Below are 22,535 nucleotides of genomic sequence, written 5' to 3' on the forward strand. Positions count from 1 at the left end.
ATATATATATATATATATATATTGAATTATTATATTAATAATCCAAATATACATTGTGTATATTTATTTTAAAAAGAGAATTATGTTCTATCTTTATCAAAATAATATAATATTATACCAATAAAAATATTTTAATATACACTTCATAATATATTTAATAAATAATTATTTAATATATTATACCAATTATATAAAATGTATATAATATTTATAATGTTACAAACGTCAGTTATTTACCTAAATATGCATCATTATACGAGCATTCACATATACCAATAAAAAAATATTTACTCCACCAAATAATTATTGAGAGAGGAAAAGTGCCAATAAAATCATAGTTAATACAAAATCATCCATAGAAGAGAAAGGAAAGATAAAAATCATATGTTGAGCATTAAATTAGCAACTAAAGGCTTGGGTTTCCAAAAAGGAAACGTGATTTTCGCTTGAAGGGGGAGGGGCGTTAGGAAAATGGGAATACCGGAATCCCTACAACTTCGTAGAATATTTTAAAATATTAGACAGTTATATTTTTTCCTCGAAAAAATTAAGCTAAACTACAAATTAAAACATCAATCAGATAACCTCCAAATAATCCCATCAAATTCAACCCATACAAATAAAAGCACCAGAACAACTTACAAAATAAAACCAAGCAACAACCAAGTCTTTCAGTAAAATGCAATAAATAATATTTTTAAAATTATGGTTTGAAATAACTGAACCCCGGTAGGCTTTATACTATTTATTGTCCTTTTTCTATACAAAAATGAATGTGGTTTAATTTTCCTTTGAAAGAAGGTCATCGGCAATTCATCAGTAAGGATTTAGTACTCAAAAATTTACTCACAGATAAACGTTGCAAGTGTTCGAACTGCCAACCTCCCCTGAAAATATCAGTAGCTTAACCAACGAGCCAGGATGGAATTTGTGAACAGCTATGTCATTTTATTTAATTTATTATGATTTATTTGTATTATATTTAACAAAATTTCCGACGTGGTGTCCGCTTCTACCAAAGTAAATCCTCCCCTGCTTGCCCCGTGAGCCTGACACGCATAAAGTTTTAAACTTTTTGAAGTTTCGTTGTTGCCCCTGATTTCGTTCTTTATTGCATAGTTGCCTAAATGTTTTTTTTGGTAAATTTCGTAAAATTTGAGCAAACTTTTTAACGAAAAGTAACATGGGTGGTGTCAGAGAGACACCTAGCAACTTTCTTTCAAATCTTCTTCATGTATATATATTCTCTCTTTCTTTCAATCTCTATATTTCTACTTTTTCACAACCAGCATATTCTTATTTTTATCTTTTTGAAATTATAGGAATACTCTACTCAAAAATTTAAGCCTGTTCATTTTATTTTTCAAATTTTATAACATTTTTATTATATATTATATTACTTATTTAGAAACGACAGTTGTGGTGTACGAACATGTTCAAACATTTTAAGGGTAAATTGGTAATTTCATCCATGCATTCTTAGAGGGACACATATGCTACAATTAATTTGACAAAATCACAAATCACAATTACATTCAGCTTTAGTAGTAGTTCAGTCTGCTCAACTTCAGAGTTCACAACTTCACTTTTATTCGTTGCTTCAAAGGCCCATCCCTGTCTGTGAGTATCTAAACTTTCTTCTAAGCTATTCTCTGTTCTTCAATCTTTCAAATTGTGAAATTCTTTTGTTGATGGGTATGTGGTTGTTTATGACATCGGGTCTTACACTGTTGTATTTGTGACTTGGTGAATTTTACTTCATCTCTTCCATTCTTTGTTGCACCCATTTCCTGGTGATGGGATTTTGATAGATCTGATTTCATGTCAAAGGACTTAGACAAGTCTCCCTTCAGCTTGACAATCAACTTCTTGTCTTTTCCTACAATTAACATGTCATCCACATACAACAACAAAATAATAAAGTTATTATCAAAAAAGCTTTTGAAGTATACCCATGGATAGAATATATCTTTATGTAACTTTGACTTTTCAAAAATGAGTAAAACTTCTTGTACCACTGCCTTGGTGCCTACTTCAACCCATAGAGACTATTATTCAGTTTGCACACCATGTGTTTCCTTTCAGCTACTTCAAATCCTTCTGGCTGCTCCATATAAATCTCCTCTTCCAAATCTCCATGAAGCATGCAGTTTTCACGTCTAACTACTCCACTTCAAGATCTAGGCTAGCTGCTAAGCTCAAAATTGTTCAAATAGAAGTCATTTTGACAACATGTGAGAAAATTTCGTCAAAATCAATACCTTTCTTCTGTTCGAAGCTTTTTACCACCAATCGAGCTTTGTGTCTGACCAACTTGCCATTTTCATCTTTCTTGAGTTTAAAGACCCATTTGCATTTGAGTGGTCTTTACCCTTTGGAAGTTCAAGAAGTTCAACCAACAACTGTACGTGCCATTTTTCTATAGAGATTCCATCTCTTCTTGCATGGCTTTCATCCACTGTTCTTTTCTAGATGGGATAGCACCTCGTTAAGACTTTCTGGCTCTCCCTCATTACTGATGAGGATATACTCCGTGAAAGGGTACCTGCATGACTCTACCCTTGGCCTTTCTGATCTCCTCAGAGGTTGAGGTTGTTCTTCTCCCCGAGTGGGGTACTCCACTTGCTCGACATCAACATCAAGTTGCTCCCCCTGCTCAATAACCTCACCAGGTTGCTCCCCTTGCTCGACAACCTCGTCGGTCCTACTTTCTGCACTTGAAGGATTGTTAGAAGTAGAAAGAATGGTAACAAGGTTAGGGACTACACCATTCTTGGCCTTCTCTGACTAATCATATACAGCTCCAACTTCACTTTCAGATTACATCTCTGCTTCTAATGACCTTCTTCTTTACAGGATCCCATAATCTGTACCTAAATTCTTCATCTCCATATCCGATGAATATGCAAGAAACAAATTTATCATCCAGCTTTATTCTCTGCTCCTTTGGTATATGTGCAAAAGCTTTGCAACCGAACACCTTCAGATGCGAGTAGGACACCCCCTTGTTGGTCCAAACTCTCTCTAGGATGTCAAACTCCAATGGAACTGATGGACTCCTATTGATCATGTAACTGATTCCAAATTGTGAAATTCTTTTGTTGATGGGTATGTGGTTGTTTATGACGTTGGGGTCTTACACTGTTGTATTTGTGACTTGTTGAATTTTACTTCATCTCTTCCATTTTTTGTTGCACACATTTCCTGGTGATGGGATTTTGATAGATCTGATTTGGTGATAGGATTTTTGTTCAATTTCTTACATGCAGGACAACATTTAATTTGTATCTTTTTTGCTCAGGATTTTTCGGAATAGATAGTCGGTGCATGTATCAGAATCAATATTTATTTTGCTGTTAGCAATTTTGGGTGAAATGGCTTCCAAGGGAAGTGGTCCTTGTCATTAACTAATATTTTAGGTGCATCATGAATTTTTGTTCTGTTCAAGTAAAGTTAAGTTTAGTTATCAGTGCCATAAAAATGACCCAGAGCTAAAGGTATGTTAGATGATTACCTTTATCTTTAAGTGTGTTTGATGTTGGGAATAAATCCCATACAGAAATAATATTTACGGTAACAACAACAGAATAATAACGTAGCACCGAGATATGGTAATCAACAAGAACAAAAAAAGAGCAACAACGACACCAAGATTTTTAACGTGAAAAACCCTTCTAATTAAGGGGAGAATAGGGGGAAAAACCACGGGCCCTAGAGGAGCAAAATAATCCACTAAAATGAGGAATTTTATACTCGTAATTTCGAGTAAATTACTTCAGTGACCACTAAACTCTCAAACGAAATAACCCTCTTTTTAGATTCCCACATCACTACAATATCGCTCACACTTTATATTTTCCCTTACAGACTACACTACATGTGAATACCTAACACTACTTTCTAACTCTCAGTGATATTTCTCTAAGATTGGTGTTCTCAATGAGAGAGCAAATGCTTTCTATTTATAGAAAGAATGGCCATCCAATTCGGTCAATCAGAAGGCTTGTTACGTTGTAAATTGCTGCCGCAACTTGTCAATTTTCAAGAATGCAAATTGTTACCAAAATCAACTTTGGCCATAACAGGTTTTGGAAACTGTCTTCCTTTATTTGTTTTTTTCTTTTTCATTATGGGGATGGACTCCACAATCTCCCCCTCCAGACCCATTCACCCGAAGGAGGTAACACCAGACTTCTAGCTTGAGTGCATGCCGACAAGTTTTTTGCACAACTCGAACTTGTCTCTTGGTACCACCTTGGTCAGCATATTTGCGGGATTGTCACTTGTGAAAATCTTCAAGACTTTTAGAGATTCATTCTCTATCATTTCTCGAATTTAGTGATATCTCACGTCGATGTGTCCTTTCATGGTACATGGAATTCTTGCTTAGGTCTATTACACTTTGACACTGTCACAATAGACTACATACTCCTTCTGATACAATCCAAGCTCTTGAAGGAACCGTTTCAACCATATCATCTCTTTGCCAACTTTAGTAGCGGCAATATACTCCACTTCAGTTGTAGAGAGTGCGACACACTTCTGCAACCTCGACTGCCATGATATAGCTCTCCTTGAAAATGCAAACAAATATCTAGTAGTGGATTTTCTGTTATCAATGTCACCTGCCATATCAACATCTATATAGCCATTAAAGATTGGATCAGATCCTCTAAAGCACAAACAATTTCCCGCGGTACTTCTTAGGTACCTGAGTATCCACTTGACTGCTTCCCGCTGTTCTTTTCCAAGATTTTCAAGAAACCTGCTAACAACACCGACTGCATGAACAATATCAGGTCTAGTACATACCATTGCATACATCAAACTTCCGATGGCAGATGAATAAGGAACTTTGGCCATGCTCTCCTTTTCCTCCATTGTTGTAGGATGCATCTTCTTGCTCAACTTCATATGACTAGCAAGAGGTGTGCTGACTGGCTTAGCACTCTTCATGTTGAAGCGTTCCAGTACATGTTCAATAAGTTTCTCCGGAGACAACCACAACTTTCTGCTTGTTCGCTCTCGAACAATCTTCATTCCAAAATTTGTTGTGCTGGGCCCAAGTCCTTCATGTCAAAGGACTTAGACAAGTCTCCCTTCAACTTGGCAATCAGCTCCTTCTCTTTTCCTACAATTAACATGTCATCCACATACAACAACAAAATAATAAAATTATTATTAGAAAATGTTTTGAAGTATATACATGTATCAGAATATATCTTTATGTAAGTTTGACTTTTCATGAATGAGTCAAACTTATTGTACCACTGCCTTGGTGCCTGCTTCAACCCATAAAGACTCTTATTAAGTTTGCACACCATGTGTTTCCTTTCAGCTATTTCAAATCCTTCCGGATGCTCCATATAAATCTCCATGAAGAAATTCAGTTTTCACATCCAACTGCTCCACTTCAAGATCTAGGTTAGCTGCTAAGCTCAAAATTGTTTAAATAGAAGTCATTTTGACAACAAGTGAGAAAATGTTGTCAAAATCAATACCTTTCTTTTGTTCTAAGCCTTTTACTACCAATCGAGCTTTGTGTCTGACCAATTTGCCGTTTCCATCTTTCTTGAGTTTAAAGGCCCATTTGCATTTAGTGGTCTTTTACCCTTTGGATTTTCTACCAGCTTGTACGTGCCATTTTTCTGTAGACATTTCATCGCTTCTTGTATGGCTTTCATCCACTAGTTCTTTTCTGGATGGGACAACACCTCCTTAAGACTTTCTGGCTCTCCCTTATCACTGATGAGGACATACTCCGTGGAAGGGTACTTGCATGACTCTAACCTTGGCCTTTCTGATCTCCTTAGAGGTTGAGGTTGTTGTTCTCCCCGAGTGGGGTACTTCACTTGCTCGACATCATCATCAAGTTGCTTCCCGTGCTCAATAACCTCACTAGGTTTCTCCCCTTGCTCGGCAACCTCGTTGGTCCTACTGTTTGCACTTGTGGGATTGTTAGAAGTAGAAGGAATGGTAAAAAGGTCATGGATTCTACCATTCTTGGCCTTCAGATTCTTGGCCTTCTCTAACTGATCATCTACAGCTCCAACTTCACTTTCTCGGAACATTACATCTCTGCTTTTAATGACCTTCTTCTTTTCAGGATCCAATAGTCTGTACTCGAATTCTTTATCTCCATATCTGATGAATATGCAGGGAACGAATTTATCATCCAACTTTGTTCTCTATTCCTTTGGTACATGTGCAAAATCTATGCAATTGAAAACTTTCAGACGCGATTAGGACACCTCCTTATTGGTCCAAACTCTCTCTAGGATGTCAAACTCCAATGGAACTGATGGACTCTTATTGATCAGGTAACAGGCTGTCTGAACTGCTTCACCCCAGAAGACTTAGGCAGTTTAGCCATTCTGAGCATGCTTCTCACTTTCTCAACAATGGTGCGGTTCATCGTCTCAGCTACACTTGTGTTGTAGGGTTCCAGGAACCGTCTTCTCATGTTTGATTCCATGGCTCGGTCAGTACTCTTCAAATTCCCTTGAAGTGTACTCACCTCCATTGTCACTTCGGAGATGCTTTTATCTTTTGGCATGTCACCCTTTCCACCAGAACATGAAACTTTTGGAAAACTTGAAACACCCGATCTTTGGTTTTCAAAATATAAACCCATAATTTTTGTGAAGTATCATAAATAAAAGTAACAAAATATTTGTTACTGGCCATCGGTTCAATTTTCATTGGACAGAAAACATTAGAATATACCAAATCAAGTATATTCAATTTTCTTTCAGACGATGTCTGAAATGAGACTCTATGCTGCTTACCAAATAAGTAGTAGTCACAAGGTTTTACTGTTGTACCTTTGGCATAAGAGATGAGTGATTTCCTGGCAAGAATCTGCAATCTCTTCTCGCTCATATGACCCATTTTTTCTGCAACAAATCTACAGAAATCTCATCTTGTGTCGTGTTCAATTCACCTCAGCATATTTCTGCATTTGTCCTGTACAACGTGCTATGAGAAACTCCCTTTGCAATCACCATTGATCACTTGGTGAGGCTCCACTTTTGATTTACAAAATAGTTCTCGTATCCATCTTGGTCCATAGTTATTCCCGAGATTAAGTTCATCCGCAAATCAGGTACATGCCGCACGTCCTTTAGAACCAATATGCATCCGACATTTTTCTTGATGCAAATGTCACCTATCCCCGCAATCTTTGAGTAACTCGTGTTACCCATTCTTACAGTGCCGAAATCACATGCTACATATATGCAAAAAAAATTACTTACCGGTGTGGCATGGTAAGATACATCTATGTCAACCACCCATTCCAACTCTAGACCTGCCAAGTGCATGCATTCCTCTTCCTCATTTATAAAGAGGACAACATTATCATTGTTTTTCACCATGGCAGTTGTGTTGTCGTCATTCTTCTGGCCACTGCTTTCACCTTTGCCCTTTCTTAGATTTGGGCAATCTCTTTTGAAGTGGCCTGGTTGATCGCAATTATAGCAATTCTTACCTTTTGATTTGGACCGATTCTCGGACTTACCACGACCTCCCGATCTATCATAGTTGCTTGAACTCCTTTGGTAACTCTTGCCTCTACCTTCCGTTATGAGAGCATGTTCTTGATTTTAATGCTTCTTTCTCATCTTCTCATTGAGTAGATGAGCCGATGTGACGTCCTTCAACTTAATAGTAGTTTTATCGTGCAAGATGATTGTTGCCAAATTATTGTACGAATATAGAAATGAGTTCAATAGCAAGATGGCTTTATCCTCTTCCTAGATCTTTTCTCCGAGGTTGGCAAGGTGCGTGATTAGTCCACTAATAAAATTTAAACGTAATAAAAAATTTGTACCTTCACCCATATGTAGGATATATAGCTGCTTCTTCAGGTATAATTTATTTGTCAGCATTTTGAACATGTATAGGCTTTCTAACCTTGTCCAAATGACACATGCAATATCTTCATCAATTATGTTATTTACCACATCATCTGATAAGTGTAACCTAATTGCACTAGCAGCCTTTTCATCCAAGTCAGCCCAATCCTCAGCTTTAATGGTATCAGGCTTCTTGGCATCACTGTCTAATACCTTGTGTAATCCTTGTTGGATGAGTAGATTCCTTCTTTGCCATGTTGAGAAACCGTTATCTCCGTTGAATTTTACTATTTCGTACTTTACTCCAGATATTTTATTTTTCCACCGAGTATAGTACTACTGACCATGAACAGTATTTCTTTGAACGAGGAGAACATGTGCTCTGATACTATTTGTTGGGAATAAACCTCCCACAGAAATAATATTTACGGTAACAACAACAGAATAATAACGTAGCACCGAGATATGGTAATCAGCAAGAATAAAAAGAGCAACAACAACACCAAGATTTTTAACGTAAAAAACCCTTCTGAATAAGGGGAAAAAACCACGGGCCCAGAGGAGAAAAATAATCAACTATAATGAGGAATTTTACACACTTTGTAGTCCCGAGTAAAGTACTCCAGTGACTACTAAACACCCAAAAGAAATAACCCTCTTTTTAGATTCCCACCTCACTACAATATCGCTCACACTCTACGTTTTCCCTCACAGACTACACTGCCTGTGAATACCTCACACTGCTCTCTAACTCTTATTGATATTTCTCTAAGATTGGTGTGTTCAATGAGAGAGAAAAGGCTTTCTATTTATATAAAGAATGGCCACCCAATTCAGCCAATTAGAAGGCTGTTACGTTGCAAATTGCTGCTGCAACTTGTCAACTTGCAAGAATACAAATTGTTACCAAAACCAAGTTTGGCCATAGCAGGTTTTGGAATCTGAATTCCTTTATTTGTTTTTTTTTCTTTTTCATCATAGGGATGGACCCCACATTTGAAACAATGGATATAATTTAGTCACTCTAATCAAATCCGAATGTAAATGGACTTTTTTCTCCGCATAAGAGATGTCATTACATGAATAAGATAAATGTTAGCTAATTGGATCTTTTGATGTTATGTTAATTGAGAGTTTTTTGGTGAAGTTCTTAAAAAATTCGTGCTTAAACTAACTCCATTTGTAGTAGGAAAAATAAAGTAATTTTTCATTTTAAAAAAAACTTAAGACTTTGATATTTAAGGTGCGTTTTCTCTGACTTAAACATGCATATGTCAATTTTTCACCAAATATGATTTTCTTTATGTTCTAATTCTATGTTTTTTGAACTGTTTTAGGAAAGCTTCTAGAGAGGCCTTAGGGGTCACAAACGGAGTCATACAGGGGGCTGGTGGTGGAATGGAGAGGTCCAAGTTAAAGTGGAAGCTAAGAAAGTTGCTTATTTTAAGCTAGTGGAGAGTACAAACGAGGAGGATCGAAGGACTTATCGGCAGTGTTACAAAAATGCAAAGAAGGAGGCAAAGTTAGCAGTTACGGCAACTAAGAATGTGGCATTTGGTCATTTGTACGAGGAGCTCGGGGGCAAAGGTGGGGACAAGAAGTTGTACCTGTTGGCCAAGGTAAGGAAGAGGAATGCTCGTGACTTAGACCAAGTCAAGTGCATCAAGGACGAGGATGGGAAAATATTGATGGACGAGGCACTTATTAGAAGAAGATGGCAGACATACTTCCATAAACTGTTGAATAAGGAGGGAGATAAAAGCATTGTGCTGGATCAGATGATTTGGAGTACTTCGAGAGTCGACGGGATTTTGCGTTTTGTAGGCGGATTAAGGTAGAAGAGTGGAAGGTGTAACGACCCGATCGGTCGTTTTGACCCTTTGCACTTTGCTCGGCATTTTACAGGCATGAGTAGCTCCGTATGGTGTATTATGACTTATGTGAATCGTTGGTTTTAGTTTTCAGGTTATTCAGAATTGATTTGGAAGAATAATTCTAAATTGGGAAGCTTTAAATTGGAAGAATTAACCATGTTTGACTTTTTAGTATTTGACCTCAGATTGGAGTTTTGATGGTTCCGTTAGCTCTTCTGGGTGATTTTGGACTTAGGAGCGCGTCCGAATTGTGATTTGGAGGTCCGTTGTAAAATTAGGCTTGAAATGGCGGAAGTTGGAATTTTTGAAAGTTTGACCGGGAGTGGACTTTTTGATATCGGGGTTGGATTCTGATTCCGGAAGTTGGAGCGGTGCGTAATGTCAAAAGTGACTTCTGTACCAGAATTTGAGGTCAATCGGACGTGATTTGATAGGTTTCGACATTAGTTGTGGAAGGTTGAAGTTTCAAAGTTCATTGATAATTGAGGTTTGATTCATCGTTTCGATGTTGTTATGTGTGTTTTGAGGCCTCGAGAAGGTCCGCGTTATGTTATGGGACTTGTTTGTATGTTTGGATGGGGTCCCGAGGGGCTTGGGCGTGTTTCGGATTGATTTCGGGCTATTTTTCTTCAAGTTTTCAGTGCTGGTGTGTTTTGGTATCCGGTGTCACATTTCTTACATTGCGTTGGCATGGCAAGTATCGCGAATGCGTAGTGTATTTTGATGGAAGCAGAAATTCTTCTTCGTGATCGCGAAGTATATTCCACGTTCGCGTAGAGTTGGGGCAAGTTTTCTTCGCGTTCGCGTATGAAGGATCACGTTCGCGTAGTGTTGAGGTTTGGCAACTGGAGCTGGGGAATCCTTCATCGCGGTAGCGTAATAAGAGTCGCGTTCACGAAGCTTTGGCAGCAGTGCTCATCGCGAACGCATAGAGTCTTTTGTGGAAGTGTGCATTTTGTTCATCGCGAACGCGATGGTTTTCTCGCGTTCGCATAAGAGGATGCCTGGGCAGATTATAAAGTACTTTATTTTGAAGGCTTCAATCATTTTTACATTTTGGGAGCTATGGAGCTCTGATTGAGGCGATTCTTGAAGCAAATTTTACCATATGAATTGGGTCAAGTGTTCTCTACTCGGTTCTGGTAATATTTCATGAATCCATCTTCATTTTTTTTGCAATTGGTTGATGAATTTAAAGAGGAAACTGGGGGTTTTGGCCTAAAGTTTCATAATGTGAATTTTTGAGTTTTGAGCATCGAAATGGAGTCCGATTTGAGTGAAACTAGTATGGTTGGACTCATAATTAAATGAGTTGTAGGATTTTGTGAGTTTTGTCAGATTCCGAGGCATGGGCCCGAGTGTGATTATTGGCCGGTTTTGGGTTTTGATTAACGATTCGATCTTTATCATTTGGAATTGTTTCCTTGGGCTTTATTTGATGTATTGGAGTGCTTTTCGCTAGTTTTGAGCCGCTCAGAGGTCGGTAAGCGCGAGATGGCATTTTTGGAGCATCACTTGGCTTGCTCGATATTGGAATTGGCTTGTTCGAGGTAATTAACACTTCTAAACTTAGTGTTGAGGGTATGAAACCCCGAAATACGTGTTATGTGATTGGTATTGAGGTGACACACATGCTAGTGGCAGACATGTGGGCGTGCACCATGTAAATTCGTTGTTTCCATGGCACTATATAGTGGTCTTATTTTGTTGATATCCGTATTTTCACCATGTGATAAAGTAATTGAGCTATCAACCATGCTAGATATCATGTTTAGGCTTTATGCTGATACTGTTGGGACCCATAGTGGTCGTTTCTTGCTGTGATTTCACTAATTTCATTGATATTTTGTACTCAATCATATTCATGCACTCATATCATATCTCAGTCTCAGTTGTTATGTATTGATACATCATATCATTGTTGTCGGTCTAGTTTCATGACATTGTGAGCCCGTGAGTGAGATTGGAGAGATTGATGATTGAGTAAGGCCGAGAGCCTGATTATGAGTGACAGTTGTGGGATCAGGCTGCATGCTGTCGTGCCCCTTTTTTCCTCGCAGAGTCCGGGTTTCGACATTCATTAGGAACAACTCGTTTCCTTTTGGGAATTGGGTATTTGAAGAGTCGGCCTAACAGATTAAGGTGCGTTAGGGCACCTAGAGCAATTAACTCATGTAACCAGTTTGCATTACCAGAGATTAGGGTAAGGGCTCGAAATAACCTTGAGGGGAAGGTGTTAGGCACCCCTCGCGATCCACAACGGTGTGTCTCGACCGAACTCAGTTATGTGAATTAGTCATTTAACAGGTAAACGGTCTAAGCACACATTTGCAAATAAAGGAAGTTTATGCAGTCTAAGCACACATATGTAAATTTAAGAAGGGAAGTCCTAAGTTGGTTAGCCTATCGGATCACTTCTATACAATACCCAATAAGCCTTCCTCAAATAGAGGGGTTACACGTGGCATTAGCGTACATGTCATCATATTCTTTTACTACCCATTACCCCCCCTAGCGGTTATATAAGCGATTTTAATTAGCGACCTCTAAGCGTGCTTTTACCCGTCCATTTCTTGTGGTCCTGGAGGTGTTTAGGACCTCTATACTTAGGCAGTTCTAGACACTCTTAGGTATTTAAAAGGTAAAATCTATGCGACAACAAAGAACATATAGGACTATCAAATAGAGAAACAGTTAGGGGTCATATTTACCTCCACACATAAACAAATAAGTAGCACGTCTTGAACACAGATTTTAGGTAATTTCAGAGAAGTCCTAGAACAGGATATCTAGGTGAGCATCACAAACACAGAATAGGCAGCATTGTTTTAAGGCGAAGTGACAGAATCCTATTCAGTTTGCCTACTGATTTTAAAAGCCTGTTAAAACTGGACAATTTTACAAATAAGCATAGTACAATTTCACAGTCTTAAGACCATTAATTACTTAAGGCTTGCCTAGGCGCTGGTCTGTATGCAATCATAGCCTGGGAACTGATTAAAACATCTTGAAGTTATTCAGTCCTATAGGCATGCTGGTCTAGGTGATTTAATGTTACAAAAACTGATTTCATGCATGTTTATACTAGGACATGATATCTACGTGTTGGACTGTTTGAAAACCTTTTTATTCATTTAAGCGACGTAGATACGATTTAGAGCAAATGCACACAGAGTCCTAAGGCAGGATTTCTAATGCACAGAGAAAGATGGTCATTTTATTAAGCATGATTACAGTAATAACTTAATAACGGGATTTCCAGGTGATGACAACTTATGAAGAATCAGAAATGAAGTGATGGACTATAACATGTTTTCTAATATGCAGGGGTAGTAAACGTGAGTATCCTAAGGCAGGATTTCTAATGCAAACAACATAAACCTAAGGCGTGATTCCAATTTGCAGATAAGCACAATATAGTCCTAAAGCATGATTTCTATTGCGACTCATAATATAAACCTAAAGCAGGATTTCTACCCGGTTTCCCACAAAAGTCATATAGGAACCCTCCCCTTTTTATTGATTACCCCAATATTTGTTTACAAAGAATATTATTACAGACCAGGATCAAATGAATTACATAAATAAATGAAACTATACTATAGAGAGCCTAAATCAGGCCCAAAGTAAACCTGGGAATGCCAGGCCGTCAATACCGTCTCAGAAGCCAAAGATCTCACTACCAATAGTATGTCTTGGTGTGTCAGAGTTCCTTAAGGACCTCAAGTATCCCGGGCAGTGCTCACACCAAGACCTTTCTCAAATAGAAGATTGGTTATGTGCAGTGTGGAAGGGGCAACCCTGGTGTGCCAGAGTTCAGAGGGACCTCAAGGATCCCTAAGCAGTACACACACCAGAGGGGTAGAACCTAATAGTCTAAGAATAAAAAGAGAGTGCTTGACATAGTGTTGAAAGACTTAGTAAAACAGTGTAGAGACAATTTTAGAAGTGAAAAGATTTCAGAAATGGAAAACAATTTTAAGAAGATGCTGGGAATGACACCACTTTTGAGAAGACTACTAAGAGTAGAAGAATAGTTTTTAAAATCATTTCTAAGGAAAGCATTCAGCCAACAACCAATTAATCATAGAATACTCAGATTCACATACACTTAACCAACAGATTTACAAACAGGGGTGAAAGGGTTTGGGAACATATAAAGTTGAAACCACATAAACAGGAAAACATTTGAGATAACAAATGCACAGAAGAACTAGGAGTCCAAGTCAGTCATGGTAATACACAGTTAAAGCATATAGAAAGAATGTAACAGAATCATGTTGAAGACAAGGGTGTGTTGGACAGAATTGGACATACAATTAGGGCCAATTGAATGCATTAGGAGACTAAGTAACTAACATGGTCAACCAGTTAAGGAAGGGGGGGGGGTAAGCAGGGACTAAGTAAACATGCTAGACAAGCATCAAATAACCAAGTGAAGTGTAGACATGCTGATTATACATTGAACAAGAGAAGGCAGAATTTAGACATGCTTAATAAAACAGTAAACAGGGAAACAAATTGGACACATAGCCAATTGAACTAGTGCAGGAATGGAATATATGGAGTTGAGTTTCAAAATTTAACTTAGAGACATACCAGTTAAAGAAGAAAGTGCAGAGTGTAAAACATATGTAGTTCTAATGTCTAGCCCTGGCTTTCAGCCAACTAGACCAATAATTATCACAAGTAGCAGAGAAAGAAGAGAGCGTTTGAGTGTGAGTGTGTGTTCTGAACTTAGTCCGTCCTTTGAGAGGTAAAATAAGAGTGCTTATATAGCAGTTCAAGAGTAGCACAAATAAGGTAAAAGAATTAGAAATTAGTCAATCAAGGGCAATCATAGAGTCGCAGAATCAATTGACATGAGGGAGTCTGGAATAGACCCTCTAATTAGGGGTAATTGATTGACGGTAACAACAGGGGTTTAATTAAGGCAAAAGAGACTAGGCTATACCAAATAAATAATCAGTACAAATCCTAAAGTTATACGGGCAAGTAATTAAGGCAGAGATAACCAACTAGGTTCTTCGAGATCTTCTCAAGGATCCAAGAAATCAAGGAGCCATGGCATGTAGAAGGACAGGGCTGGTGGGAGAAGCCATGGAAACCTCATGGGGTGGAGATATACGCCGGTGACGGCGTTTGAGAACTAGAGTTTAGTTGAGAGAGTTTTGAGAGAAGAGGAAAATGATGACGGTGTGTGAGGGAGAGAATGAGAGGGTTTGGGGGGGGGGTCGTTTAGGTTAACTATGGTAAGGTGGGTTGTGGACCGTTGATCAAAAATGATCAACGATCAGGATTGGACAGGGGTATTGGGTCGGGCATATCAGACTTGGGCCTAGGGAGATTGGGCCAAATTAATACGACCATAAATAGTAATATTAAATCATGAAATGTAATAAAGTCATTTGTGATGCAATTTTTTGTAATTATTTATATAAATAAAATGTTAGATAAATTAATTAAAAAGTATAGAAATTATGGAAAAATATCAATTGATGCTAATGCATAGTTTTGAAGGTATATATGCACTTTAAAAAGTATTATAGGGAAAAATTGGGTATCAACACACGCTGCAGCGGTTATATTGATTTTATGATTGTGCTTGGGCTGTAGGAGCCCCTCAGGAGTCTGTACACACCCCTAGTGAGCGCGGTTGATTATATTGAGGATGGATCTTCCCTAGACATGGATCTTGTTCGAAGCATTTATATACCTGGGATGGATCTTCCCCACGGGCTGGATTTGCTCCTACTCAGTACTGACTGACTGTTGGTCAGTTGATGTACATATTCCGGGATGCATCTTCCTTGGGCCGGATTGGCCATATACAGTACTGAGTGATTGAGCATGATGAGTGAAAAATATGAGGCAGTGAGATTGGGTACTCTGAGAGTGTAAGTACATGAGTTCATCTCTAAGATACACGGCATTGACATGCACACATGACATACAGGCATAGAGATGCATTTTCCTCATGTTGTACGGTATCACGTCATTCATGACTTTTCACACATATTGATATATGGGCATAGAGAGATATTTTACACTTGATATCTGGAAAGAAAATGAAACATATTATTTATTGTGGAAAGGATTTTATTTTGGAAAACTTATAGTTTTCAAACTATCTCATATTTTTCGACGATTTCGGTAAAAGATTTGGGTTTTCACTGATATACTTGAAAAGCAGAACTATTTTCGGGAATTATGAATATGCTGAGCATTTTAAATTTCGAGTTACTTCTTTTATTACTTGCCTTGCATTGTTATGAACTGCTATTGGTTTATGTTCCAGCTCGTCTCTACTTTCAACCTTAGGTTAGCTTTGTTACTTATTGAGTACATGGGGTCGGTTGTACTCATACTACACTTCTGCACCTTGCGTGCAGATGTTGGTTGTTGATGTGGCTGTGATCGACGAGAGCTGGAAATTAAAGACGTACCTGCATTCCAGTTGTAGCTGCCCCTTTTTCATGATAGCCTTAGAATATAAGAATTTGTTTATGTACTTTTCGAACAGATGATGTATTTATGTCATACCAGCTTTATAAATTCTAATCTTAGAAGCTCAAGATTTGTACTACCAGTCCTTGGAAAATATATTGGATTTAGATATTTTCTTTTTCTTAATTATCTTATTAAATTTCATTGGAATTGAATAGTTATTAATTGGCTTACTTAGCGGGTTGGGTTAGGTGCCATCACGACTAGTTGGATTCTGGGTCGTGACAAGTTGGTATCAGAGCTCCAGGTTCATAGGTTCTACAAGTCATGAGCAAGTGTCTAGTAGAGTCTTGCGGATCGGTATGATGACGTTCATACCTATCTTCGAGAGGCTACAGGACATTTAGGATATACTTCCCATCTTTCTTTCCTTATCGTGCGACATTGATTCAGCTTGAAGTGTAGCTCTTTGAATTCCTTCCACGTATTCGTATGTGCACATGAGTGCTCGGTATCAATTGTGCATCGACGACTTGTGATTCTATGGTTGAGGTGCAAGATGTGATTTTTGCATGCTGAAGATGTGCCAGTTTGGAGGACTTGAGGCCGGGTTTTGACTGTAGCTTGAGCACGAAGATTTCGATTGTGTGAGCACGTGCTTTTGGGACTTATATGTTCGGTGGTGTCCCTATTAGTGGGATTTGTGATTGGATGACTATGTGGTGAGTATGATATGACTGTGAGATGTGTTCAGATTATTCAAATGAGACGAGAAGAGTTTACTTGAGATGTAGAAAGGACTATTGGGTGTTTGGTTTTTGTCTTGATGCGACGTATGGTTTCGAGTTATGACTGTATTAAAGGATCTTTCCTATTGCTTAATGTCGAAACGAATTAGGTTCTCGTGTCTTACTGTTGAGATCAGACTCAGAAAGATTAAGCGATTGCGTAGTAGTTGTGGTTGTGAAAGGGTATGAAAAGATATCAGATTGAGGCTAAGCAAGTGGGTTATCTCCTGCGGGGTGTCCTGAGGTTGTGTGATCCCTATGTTGTTTTGTAGAAAATTCCCTTTTGCCAGTGAATTATATGTGCTGCAATTTGAGTTTGAGTCACTTATGGGAGTTGTCTTGGATATTACTAGGGCGAATGCAAGATTTGCAGATGATTTGAGGTACTATGTGGGTTGTGTATGTGATTTTATGAAGGATATAGTTGAATTTCACTACGGTATTGTGGCAGTAATAGAGTATGGGCATTTTGAATTATTATGTTTTTTGATCTATAGCTTTGAGCCAAGTGGGAGAGTCTGCTATCGACGAGTTTATTGCACGATTATATGTTGTATTGGTTTCAGTTCGAGGTATACTTGTGAATCAGTTAGACTTGCAGAGGTTGAGATCGAGGATGAATCGAGTAAAGGAATTTCTAGATACAGGTTGTATAACACTCTATGGGTATATGGGAATCATGAAATAATTGAGTGGTTATGCGTGAAGGATGTAGTGTGCATGGAGTAGGAATTTGCTCGGTTGCTTAGGAGTGTGGGTTACTTCCTTGGGTGTTGGTGTGCTAATGGGGCACAGGTTGTTCGATTCGTCTGGTCGGTTTAATTGAAATTTGAGCGGAGTGGAAGGCTCTCTCTCGAGAGTTCTAATGGGTTCAAGATTTATATGTAGCAATTGAGAATTTTTCAAGATTTGTATATGCCTAGAAACCGAGATTTACATTGGATGGTGTCGAGACTCACGATATTTCTATATCCTTATGGATTCTACATTTCAGTATCAGGAAAGGGGAAGGAAACGGCTTTAGATTCACGGAAGGTCTCTTCAGAGTGGGTATATTAGTTGTGGTACTTTTGGGGTGCTTAAGAGGGAATTCAGCGGCTTATGAGCCTTAAGGCGGTGTGGTTCTATGCCAGAGTTCGTGGGCACGTTTGGTTAAGGATCGTAGTGTTCTAGCAAGGAGAAGTGTCAATTTGAGGGCAATTCGGGAAGAACTCGGAGAATTAGGACAACTTGATAGTAGGTTGGATCAGTATAGTAATGGATATAATCGGTTCTTTGGGTGCTTATGATGTGGTGGGTTTCTACAGGTGCTTTATGGCAATGCTCTTGGGCTTTGGCAACTTGCGTGACTTGGTTGAGTTAGAGAGATTTAGTTCTAATGGCTTGATTATGTGCAAGTGGGTTTCAAAGAGTTCTCGATGGTTACTACCACAGTTCGAGGTGTATATTTCCTACCGGTGTGTGGTTGTGTATTGTGATTTTCTCCTGGATGAGATCAAATGGAAGGTGTCTGACTGATCGGGGGTGTATTCTGCTTGGGACTCAAGGTTGAATTTGAGATTTTCATAATTTTTCATATGATTCCACAATAGGTATGGTGTGTTGTGTAGGATTGATATTGCATGTGCAAGGTCACAATTCGGTTTTGTAAGGAAGGTCCTGAATTCTTAGGCATCATAGACGGTTTCAGATGACTAGGTTATTACTATTTGGTATTGCTTGATGAGAGTGTAAATTTCAGAAGGGGCATTGTGTTTTGATTTATGGATACTTCATTGGTATTGCGGCACTCTCCTGGTTGATCGACTGCTGATATTCAAATTTTGCTATGTGGCACGAAAGAATTATAGAAGTATTCCTCGTGGGATGATCGCGTATGAGAGATATGTTAGACATTCGGGCGGTGGAGATGGGATCAGATATGGTGATTCATGTGTTCTATGGATTTGGGGACTGGGAGTTCTTAAGAGCAGATTGTATCATGGTTGTGGATTGTGAAGTCGTGGCCGAAGCTAGCCAGATGATAGTATGTGTTATGATTCAGTCATTGTGGACTTTCAGAGGGTTATTTATCTATTTGTGGGTGACTAGAGCTGATTTGGGGGTCTATTGGTAGGCCTAATTAGGATGTGTATTCTATACTGAGTCGGATTGGTTGGCTCCATACTGCTATTATTGAGGGGTGTGCCATTCGGTTGTTATTGAGCTTATTCGTGTTCTGAAATGATCTGTGAGTTACTCTTCTATGCTACGAGGAGTTGTGAATTGTGGGTTATAAGCACACATGGTGTGGTTCTATTGGGGTCTTATAACGGAATTTGAGCAAGATGAGTATTTGAGTATTGCATGATTGATGGTGTATTGGTTATGTTCTTTCGGGTTTTGTATGGCACTATGTCATTTGCTTCTCCGTGGTTATGGTAATGCACTTTGAGTACTTGATGTCGAATTGCGCGTGGTTATTGATTTTGAGCAGGGTGGCTTGAGGTATATGCCATGGACTAGTGTTTGGATGGGGTCACGCATTGCAGCGGAGTTATGTGAGGTATGAACCTTTGTGTTAGATTCGTGTGATGGTATTACGGGTTGATGGATTTTCAGTATTTTGTTGTGGCAGTACTTGTTAAGCTTGCGGGACAGTTCTCTCGTTTGAGTCATTTTCCATGATTTGAGTACATTTGGATTATTGCTTATTGTTGTACGAATTGAGCGGGATGTGGCTTTAGATTGTGTTGATGTGGCATGTCACTAGAATGGTTGTGTTGGATGAGATGAGTTCATTAGACCTAGAATGGATACTATCGGGAATTGATTACAGCATGGTTGGAAGGATAATATCGGAAGTCGGCTTAGAAATCGGATATAGTTCTTGTCGAAGGAGAGGGAGCTCCATGACTTGTTGATCTAATGAATGGTTATGAGTTCTGCATGTTTCTTTCATCATCGCTAGTGTACAAAGGTTTTAGAACGAGGTTTTGTTTGATACGAGGTTTATTACCGGTATTGGGTTGTTTTGAGCAGCTACTGTGATAGAAATCATTGCTACGAGTATTTAAGTTATGCGGTATATCATGCAATTGCATCTTGGGGTATGGTTACAGCTTGGTACAACTTTTTCAGACTTATACAGTGTGTAGATGCAAGATTCAGATCTTATAGAAAATTCCGGATGTGGAAATTGGATTTTAAGGCTTATGGGCTAGGTTGCATTAAGAAATTTTAGTTATGTTGTGTTATCAGACCTATGGGATAGGGTGACGTAGGATCACCCCCGGGTATATGCATGGTAGGGTTACACGGTGGTTTGGCGGCTTAAGAACAAGTCTAGGCACGTTCAAGGACGAACATATGTTTAAGTGGGGGAGGATGTAACGACACGACTAGACGTTTTAAGAATTTACACTTTGCTCGGTAGTTTACGGGCATGAGTAGCTCCGTATGATGTATTATGACTTATGTGAATCGTCGGTTTTGGTTTTCAGGTTATTCGGAATTGATTTAGAAGAATGATTCTCAATTGGGAAGCTTTAAATTGAAAGAATTGACCAAGTTTGAATTTTTAGTATTTGACCTCGGATTGGAGTTTTGATGGTACCGTTAGCTCCATTGGGTGATTTTGGACTTAGGAGCACGTCCAGATTGTGATTTGGAGGTCCGTTGTAGAATTAGGCTTGAAATGGCGGAAGTTGGAATTTTGGAAAGTATGACCGGGAGTGGACTTTTTGATATTAGGGTCAGATTCCAATTCCGAAAGTTGGAGCAGGTCCTTAATGTCAAATGTGACTTGTGTGCAAAATCTGAGGTGTCGGCATCGGTTGTGGAAGGTTGAAGTTTCAAAGTTTATTGATTTCGAATTGAGGTGTGATTCATTGTTTTGATGTTGTTATGTGTGTTTTGAGGCCTTGAGTAGGTTCGTGTTATGTTATGGGACTTGTTTGTATGTTTGTACGGGGTCTCGAGGGGCTCAGGCGTGTTTCGGATTGATTTTGGGCTATTTTTCTTCATGTTTTCAGTGTTGGTGTGTTCTGGTGTCTAGTGTCACATTTCTTCATCGCGTTCGCGTGGCAAGTATCGCGAACGCGTAGTGTATTTTGATGGCAGCAACAATTGTTCTTCGCGATCATGAAGTATGTTCCGCGTTCGCGTAGAGATGGGGCAAGTCTTCTTCGCGTTCGCATAGTGTTGAGGTTTGGAAACTGGAGATGGGGAATCCTTCATCGCATCGCGTAATAAGTGTCGTGTTCACGAAGCTTTGGCAGCAGTGGTCATCGTGTTCGCGTGGGGTGTGTCGCGAACGCGTAGAGTATTTTGTGGCAGTGTGCATTTTGTTCATCGTGAACGCTATGGTTTTCCCGCGTTCGCGTAAGAGGATGCCTGGGCAGATTATAAAGTACTCTATTTTGTAGGTTTCGGCCATTTTTACATTTTGGGAGCTATGGAGCTCGGATTGAGGCGATTTTTGAAGCAAATTTCACCATATGAATTGAGGTAAGTTTTCTCTACTCGATTTTGGTTATATTTCATGAATCCATCTTCATTTTTTTGCAAGTGGTTTATGAATTTAAAGAGGAAATTGGGGGTCTTGGCCTAAAGTTTTATAATGTGAATTTCTGAGTTTTGAGCATCGAATTGGAGTCGATTTGAGTGAAACTAGTATGGTTGGACTAGTAATTGAACGAGTTGTCGGATTTTGTGAGCTTTGTTGGATTCCGAGGGTGGGCCTGGGTGTGATTTTTGGCCGGTTTTGGATTTTGATTAAGGATTCAATCTTTATCATTTGGAATTGTTCCCTTGCGCTTTATTTGATGTATTTTGAGTTGCTTTTGGCTAGTATTGAGCCGGAGGTCGGTATGCGTGAGATGATATTTTTGGAGCATCGCTTGGCTTGCTCGGTATCGGAATTGGCTTGTTCGAGGTAAGTAACATTTCTAAACTTAGTGTTGAGGGTATGAAACCCCGAAATACATGTTACGTGATTGGTATTGATGTGACGCACATGCTAGGTGACGGGCGTGTGGGCATGCACCATGTGAATTGTGACTCCGTTGTTTCCATGGTCAATCACCGTTGAGATGTCAATCATGCTAGATATCATGTTTAGGCTTTATGCCGATACTGTTGGGAACCATAGTGGTCGTTTATTGCTGTGATTTCACTGATTTCATTGATATTTCGTACTCAGTCATATTCATGCATTCATAGCATATCTCAGTCTCAGTTGTTGTTTATTGATACATCATATCATTGTTGTCGGGCTAGTTTCATGACATTGTGAGCCCGTGAGTGAGACTAGAGAGATTGATGACTGAGTGAGGCCGAGAGCCTGATTATGAATAACAGTTATGGGAACGGGCTGCACGCCGCAGCGGTTATACTGATTTTATGATAGCGCCTGGGCTGTAGGAGCCCCTCCGAAGTCTATACACACCCCTAGTGAGCACGGTTGATTATATTGAGGGATGGATATTCCCTGGACATGGATCTTGTCCGAAGCATTTATATACCCGGGGATAGATCTTCCCCACGGGCTGGATTTACCCCTACTCAGTACTGAGTGATTGTTGGTCACT

Source organism: Nicotiana attenuata, chromosome 6 (assembly GCF_001879085.1).
Source record: "Nicotiana attenuata strain UT chromosome 6, NIATTr2, whole genome shotgun sequence".
Lineage (NCBI taxonomy): Eukaryota > Viridiplantae > Streptophyta > Magnoliopsida > Solanales > Solanaceae > Nicotiana > Nicotiana attenuata.